This window comes from Fukomys damarensis, unplaced genomic scaffold (assembly GCF_012274545.1).
Source record: "Fukomys damarensis isolate Sample0158 unplaced genomic scaffold, DMR_v1.0_HiC HiC_scaffold_38, whole genome shotgun sequence".
Classification (NCBI taxonomy): Eukaryota; Metazoa; Chordata; class Mammalia; order Rodentia; family Bathyergidae; genus Fukomys; species Fukomys damarensis.
Window position 1 is genome coordinate 10,200,523 of NW_022900950.1, and position 8,372 is coordinate 10,208,894.

An 8,372-nucleotide genomic window follows, 5' to 3' on the forward strand; every position below is an offset into this window, starting at 1 on the left:
CAATGTTAATCCTTTAAAAATTGCCTCATAAAAGGTTAGCCATTGACTGTTGAATGCAGACCCATGTACATAAAAGAGTAAACATTCTCAGTTTTGCATTTTCATTTATGACAAAAATTCTCATTTATGGTAAAATTTTTCTCATTCTTTGCTTTTAAAGAAAATGCTCACAATTAAATACTATGTTGGCTTGGGATTTTTTTTTTTAATCCTTAGCTTGCTAAAACTGTTTATGACAAATGGGTATTGATTTTTAGTAAAGGCATTTTCCATAATGATTTATCCAAGTATATATTTTCTCTTTTAATTTTTAGTAAGAACAATTATATAAATAGGGGGGTGAAGGGAGGGCAGGGACAAGAGGAAAACATGAGAACCAAGACTTGTCATGAAGAGGTACAAATTCCCAACAATGAATGTAACTGTACTGTATCCCTAAAATATACCAATAAACTCAATTAAAGCTGAAAAAAATAAAAAAAAAATTTCTAAGCAGTCTAACTCATCCTTGCATAGCTGGGATTAACTCTACTCGGTGATAATGTAGTTATTGCTGAGTTGTTTTGTTAATATTTATAGAATACGTACCTTTACTCACACTGGTATATCTCATATATGAATTCCAGACTCTCTATCGCAGAAAGAAAAAAGAAAGAAAGAGAACACACAATATATGAAATTATCAAAATGACTTATGTATCTCACTTAAAACACCTTTCAAAAAAAAGTGTCTTCTAATATACCATTTTCATCTAGAAGGCTAGGTTGGAAGGAGAGAGTGAAAAACTGAGTTATGTGATTGCCTGAATTCTAATGGTAGTCTCATCTATTTTTCCCCAATTGAAATGGTAGGACATTTAATAAGTTTCATAAATACCTTCAATTTTAGTTGTTGTTTTCTCTTCCATATTGTATCTTCTTGTAGTCTTCTGATCATCACGTCCTGTGATCTTTTGTCCTTCATTTTACTTTGTAACAAAATTATATATTTACTTACTATGCATTTGACTTCATTGTGAATTAAAAATCAATAATTATTCTTTATATGCTTTATATAACTTTATGTGCATTGCTTTGAATTTATATAGTGATTACTATAAGGTATTTTTTATAATGAATTCAATATTTTTCCTCAAAGCTAGGGTTTATATTTTAGAGAAGTCATTGCTTTTTCCTTTTAGTGTGTGTGAGAGAACATTCCCTTGAGTAGTGAAGAAGAAAATTAGTTTTAGAAGAGAAACAAAGTAATTAACATAGGATATAAAGTATGCAATAATGGTAGTCAAATATAACAAACATAATGAAATTAAAATGGCATTAAGGGAAAAATTCAAGTCATAAGAATCAAAAATGGTTACCAAAAACTGCAATTTATTAAATTCTATATAAGTAACATTCTAAGAACAATATCTTACAGAGCATTTCTTCAAGCTCCATTGGGTAAAATTTCCGGAAACAGGTTATTCAAGATCCCAAGAACAAAGAATAAGGAGACTGATGGGGAAATGCAGCATTTTATTAGCCTTGGGAAATGACTGCAAAGGCTCCAGAGAAAAGATATAGAGGAATGGAGGAAGAAGCAGCAAAATCTCTTTCATTTTCTTTTGACTACTTCCATGTTGTTATGAAATCAATTTTTATTTCTGTACCTCTGCAAACAACTATAATTTTGAAATCATTGCTTAAGAAAATAATTTTTTATCTGATAGTCTCATTATACTTTTCACATTCTTTACTTGTAAAACTTGTAATATTGCACAATTACAATTCAAAATGTTATTATTGTGTCTTAATAAGAGATAAACGTTATTTAGAGCATAGAGGTATAATTGGAACAATGCTTACATGCAAGTTATCTCACTTGACAAATTTAAACACATTCATATATTCAATCCATTATTTAAAAATAATTGAATAATGAATGAATACCTGTACATTCATTTTCCTCTTGGAGACACATATGTGCAGATCTTATTGAATCAAGATTTCATCAAGAAACCAAAATTTAGGGAAGTGCTTCAGAGAATAACAAATTACTAAGACACAATAGTTGGGATTTGTTTTTTGTAATCTTTGGAGAACATTTAATATTGATTAGCTACAGTTTTAAGAAGGTTTAATAATTTGGATGTTAAAAGAATCTGTCAAACTAGAAAAGTTGAAGTGCAGAGTGACATTGCTCTGAGTGGGGAGATGAATTATGTTGGAGTTTAAACTGACATGCTATAGAGTGATAAAAATATGTATTATTAGCCCCCAAGACAGTTATTGATTGAATCATCTGCCTGTGGGGTCAGGTGGTAAGCTACTTTTAAAAAGTTGCTAAGTTAGCTTTATACTGTTTCTACTGGATTATACATTTCTTAGAGCATAGCTCACCCCTGTACCTATGAATTTAAACTTATTTGGAAACAGTTTTTGCAAATAATCAAGTGAAGATGAGGTTTTACAAAATTAGGATATACTCTATTCTGGACTAATTCCTTATAAGAAGAAAGACATTTGCACCAAAAGAATATTACAGACAGAAGAAGATGCTTTGTTATAGTGGAGGCAGAATTTGGAACAATGCAGCTATTTTTATCTTTATTAAATTTATTGGTACAATGTAAGTATACAGTACAGTTGCATTCATCATTGGGATCTTGTACCTTTACGTGACTTATCAGGTTCTTATTTTTCCCCATTCCCCAAACCTCCCTTTGGCACCTCCACCCTTCCCTGTTTACAAAGACATTGTTTCCATATTTTTCCTTTTCACACATTTTTTTCTTTTCCCATTTTTACCTTTCCCCTACCCCTCCCACTCGCTCTACTCTTTTAGACTTTTCTTACTATTATGCAATATCAATTACACATCTTGGTGCTTATTTACACTTTTATTTTTTCTCACCAGAGAAGCTATTCAGTATTTACACATGTGATTTATTAAATTCACTTGAGTATGGCCTCAATGTTCATCCACTTAGCTAGCAATCTCTCTGGTTTCTCATTCTTTATGGCTGAGTGGTATTCAATTTTATATTAAAAAAAAAAACACATCTTCTTTATCCAGTCTCCAACTGATGGGCAATTGAGCTGTTTCCAAATGTTAGCTATTACAAACTGTGCTGCTATAAACATGGGGGAGCATACATTGCTGTGGTATGATTCTTTTAATTCTTTGGGGAAGATACCCAGCAGAGGTATAGCTGGGTCTAATGCGACTTCTAATCCTAGTTGTTTAAGGTATCTCCGTAATGGTTTCCACAGTGGTTGCACCAGTCTGCACTCCCACCAAAAATGGAGAAGGGTTCCTTTCTCCCCACAACCCCAGCAACATTTGTTATTGGTTGATTTCTTGATAGAAAACATACTTTGTGGGGTGAGGTGGAACCTTAGTGTTGTTTTCACCTGCATTACTTGAATGACCAACAATGTGGAACATTTTTTCATATGAATATTTGCTCTGTTTACTTCTTTGTCTGAAAAATGTCTGTCACTGCAGATGTACACTTTTTGAATTGGATCTTTATATTTGGGGAGTCTGATTTGTTTGATTTCTTTATAAATTCTAGATAGTGGACCTTTGTCTGAGGAACAGCAGGTAAAAATTTTTTTCCCACATTGTATGTTGTCTCTTAACTCTTTTGGTGGTTTCTCTGGCAGTGCAGAAGCTTTTTAAAAACATGAGATCCAAATTGTTGATTTTGTGTGTGTGTGTGTGTGTGTGTGTGTGTGTGTGTGTGTGTGTGTGCTAGTTCCCATGCTACTGAGGATTTATTCATAAAGTCTTTTCGTATGCTAGTATCTTCAAGAGTTCTACCTAACTTATCTTCCACCAAGTTTAGTGTTTCTGTTTTAATATTTAGATTTAATCCACTTGGGTTTTAGTTTAGTGCATGGTGAAAGATAGGGGTCTAGTTTTAATGTTTGGCAAGTTGAAATCCAGTTTCTCCAACACTATTTATTATAGAGTCTATCTTTCCTCCAGAGAAGGTGTCTGGCTCCTTTGTCAAAGATGATGTAGCTAAGTATGTCAGGAGATGTTTCTGCATCTTCTAATCTGTTCCACTGATCCTCAGGTCTGTTTCTTTGCCAGTACCATACTGTTCTTATCACAGTAGCTTTGAAGTATAGTTTCAAATTGGGAATTGTGATACCCCTGATAGGTCTAATAGAAATCAGAGCAGAGATGAAAGAGAAGAAAAGGAATATATAATACAGAACAACAACCAAATTAAAATCTTGTACTTTTTGCAAAGATTAATAAAGAAAAAGGCTAGAAAGGCTAGTCGAGAGAGGGACAGAGAGAAAGAACAAATTATCATTCTCAGAAATACACCAGGAGACAACAATACAAATCCTAAGAGAGCAAAACAAGTGAGATATTATGAAGACTAAAAGTAAATTTCTGAAAATTAAAAAGAAATTGTGGGCCATTTTAGTTGCACAAGTGTAGTTTATTACTCAAAATTTAGTTAGGCCAGGGATTTAGCTCAAGGTTCCACCATCTGCCTTGCAAGTGCAAGGTCCTGAGTTCAATCTAAGGTGCCTATAATTGCTTTTGCTATTCTAGGTCTCTTCTGATTCCAAATGAATTTTCAGATTGTTTTCTCTGGTTCTACGAAATATGCAATATGAAATATTGGGATTTCAATAGGGTTGCATTGAATCTGTATGGCAGTCTTAGAAGTATGGCCATTTTCATTATATTGGTTCTTCCTACCCAAGAACAAGAGATATCTTTCCATTTTCTTATATCCTCTTCAAACTCTTTTTTCGGAGTGCTGTAGATTTCACTGTGGAGGACTTTTGTTTCCTTCATTAGATTGATTCCTATGTATTTAATTTTTTTTTTGATGCTGTTGTGAAAGGGATTGTTTCCCTAATTTCACTCTCAGTGAGACTTATTGATGTATAAGAATGCTATTGACTTTTGAGTATTTACCTTGTATCCAGCTACTCTACTGAATCTTTCAATCAAATCTAGAAGTCTTTTGGTGGAGTTCTTTGGGCCTTCTATGTACAGTATCATATTTGCAGCAAATAATGATAGTTTAACTTCTTCCTTTCCTAGCTTTATTGATTTGATTTCTTACTCTTTGTAAGTATTGTGGCTAATGTTTCCAATACTATATTGAAGAGGAGTGGTGATAGTGGACATCCTGGTCTTGTTCCTGATTTTAGCATGAAGATTTTCAGTTTTTAGCCATTGAGAATGATTTTGGCCATTGGTTTTTCATAGATAACTTTCATCAAGTTGAGATACAGATCATCTATTCCAATTTTACTTTGGATTTTTTATCATGAATGTGTGTTGAATTTTGTTAAATGCTTTTTCTGAATCTAGTGAGATGATCATATGGTTTTTGACTCTGTTGATATAGTGTATTACATTTATTGATATACATATGTGGAATCATCCTTGAATCCCTGGGATAAATTCTACTTGATCATGGTGTACAATGTTCTTGATGACTCTCTCTATTCTGTTTGCCATAATCTTATTGAGTATTTTTGCATCTGTATTCATTAGGGAGATTGGCCTGCAGTTCTCTTTTTTGGTTGGGTCTTTCCCTGGTTTTAGAATCAAAGCAACACTTGCTTCCAGGAATGAATTTGGAAGTATTGTTTCACTTTTATTTCATTGAAAAATTTAAAAATTAGTTATTCTCTAAATGTCACGTAGAATTCAGCAGTGAAGCAATCAGGACCTGGGGTTTTCTTTGTTGGTAAATTTTTAATTAAATTTTCAATTTCACTGATTGTAATTGCAGTGTTTAGAATTTTCATATCTTCTTTGTTTATATTTGGTCATTCATACGTATGTCCATTTCTTCTATGTTCTCTATTTCATTTGAGTAAAGGTTCTTGAAGTAACAATTATTGATCCTCTGGATTTCTGCTGAATCTCTTGTGACTTCACCATTTTCATTCCTAAAACATTGCTGTTATAAAGATACACAAAGGTCGGTTGCTAAATATCAAAGATGAAGGAGGCATGGAACAGACTTGGCTTCCAAATCTTCTAAAAAAATCATTATCATCAGTGCCTTGATTTGGACTTCCATCCTGCAGGATTATGAGTTAGCTAGATTTTGCTGTTTTAAACTGCTTGTTTTGTGGTAAATTTTTCAGCACTTCTAAAAATCTAAAATTAATACAGATCCCTACCTCACACCACATTTGCAAATTATTGGTGCTTTTACTTCTCTGTCTCAGAAATGTCTGTTCATTTCAGATGCCCATTTTTTAATTAGGTCTTTATATTTGAGGGATCTGATATTTTTAAATTCTTTATATATTCTTTTAATATTTTGAACCTTAATTAGAAGAGCATTTAAATGTAGAGGAAGTTGCAAAGAATAGCACAGAAAATTCTATACAACACTCATTCCCCAGACTTACCCTCCTGTATTATCTTCATAGTTAAGATATAGTAGCAATCTCAAGAAATTCATGCTAATATAAATCTATAGAGGTTAATCAGATTTCTCCAGTATACATTTTCTCTCCTCCCCACTCTGTTTGGTGGGTGTGGGTAAGTTCATAGGAACATCTTGATGTAACCAAACCATCAGTCAAATGCTTGTCTCTACCATTATCACAAGTTACTTGAAAACCAATATCACTCTTCACATTTAATTAATCTCTGATAATTACTCATCAATTCTTCCAATCTATATTATGTTGTTTTCAGGAACTGGAGCATGTACTATTTTTTTTTCACTCTACATTAATTTTCCTGAGTTTCATAAATTGTCTAATATGTTAATAACATTTCTTTTTATTGTTAACATGGACACATTTGTGTGGGTATATGTTGGGGCTCTGTATTTGTTGTCATTGATCTATGCGTCTTTTCTTTGGCAATATCACACTATATTGATTACTGTAGCATGAACAAGTATATATCTACAAATACAAAACCACCTTTCATTTCTTTCATAAACATTTCATAATTTCCTGCATACAACTTGTATAAATATTTTATTAAATTTGCACCCAATTTTTTGTTTGTTTTCACATAACTAGGAATGGCATTGCATGTTTAATTTTGTTTTTCAATTTTTTATCTTCAGTGTATATAAATGCAACTTTATTGTGTACTTATCAGATGCAATAATGATTTTATCTATAGAGGCATTGAGATTTTGTAGATACACAATTATATTCTGCAAATAGTTTTATTTTTATGTATGTTTTATCTATTGCTCTTTTTTACTTCAAAAGCTTGAAATTAATGAATTGAGAATAAGAGTATTAGGATCAGACATCATTGCCTTATTCCCAATCTTAAAAAAAAAAAAAAAAAAAAAAAAAGCATTCAATCTTTCTTAAGTATGACATTAGCTCTATGTGCTATTTTTGAGGTCAAGGAAATCGTTCCTAGTTTACTAAGACAATTCTTTTTAGACATGAATAGATGTTTAATTTTACAAAATGCTCTTTCTGCTTCTGTTGACAACATCATAACAGTTTTCTTTCTTTTTGATATAGTGTGTTACTTTTATTTTCAATATTAAATTGTATTTTCACACTTTCCTTCATTGTGGATCATTCTTTTTATATTTTGTCTCATCTTTGATTTGTTAAAATATTTTTTGAAGGACTTAAGTTCATGAGAACCAGTTCCCTTCAGTCTTGAAAGTTGACAAGGCACCTATGACAAAACTTCTAGTAGGCCTCTCTAGGATGGTAGAAGATAGTCCCTTCCAGCTGGATTATCAAATCAAAAGAGAAGACTCTCAAAGATCATACTGAAAAGGATCAGTAGCTGGTATAAGTCTGGTGCCTGGGTTAAAGAACAGAGTGTAGGGCCCCAGTGGGAGATTCATACACATACTTGGGAACGGCAGGCCTAGACTGAGGATTTTACCGAACAAATTCCCCGAGGCTAAAGATACAGTGATGGTGAAGAGAAGGCCTGTTGCTGAAACAGGAGGTTATGACAACTTGCTTCACAGCAACACAGAAGCTGTGCTTCTCCCTGGTGGGTAACCCAGAAGACCTATCTGTTCTATGAAGGTTTGTTACCCAAATTGGCAGGAATGAATGTGTGATTGTCATTTGAATTAAAAAAGAAAACATCTATTGATCTGTTGAAAAAGCAGAGTTTTCTCCAGGGGAACAAATCAAATGTGAAGACAAATCTACAAAATCAAAAATCGGTTTTAGGATTAGTGTCTAACATTTGTCTTTCCTGTACTACACTGAATGAAGAATTGCCTTGTACTTCATATAAAATATAATAAACATATATAAGTAACAAAATTTCCTTTCTTTATTTTCACACTCACCAAATCATTTTACAAAATTATCCTAGTAGTCTAAGTTCAATATTTAAATAAAATTTACATTATTTATATTACAATGTTATATATACACTT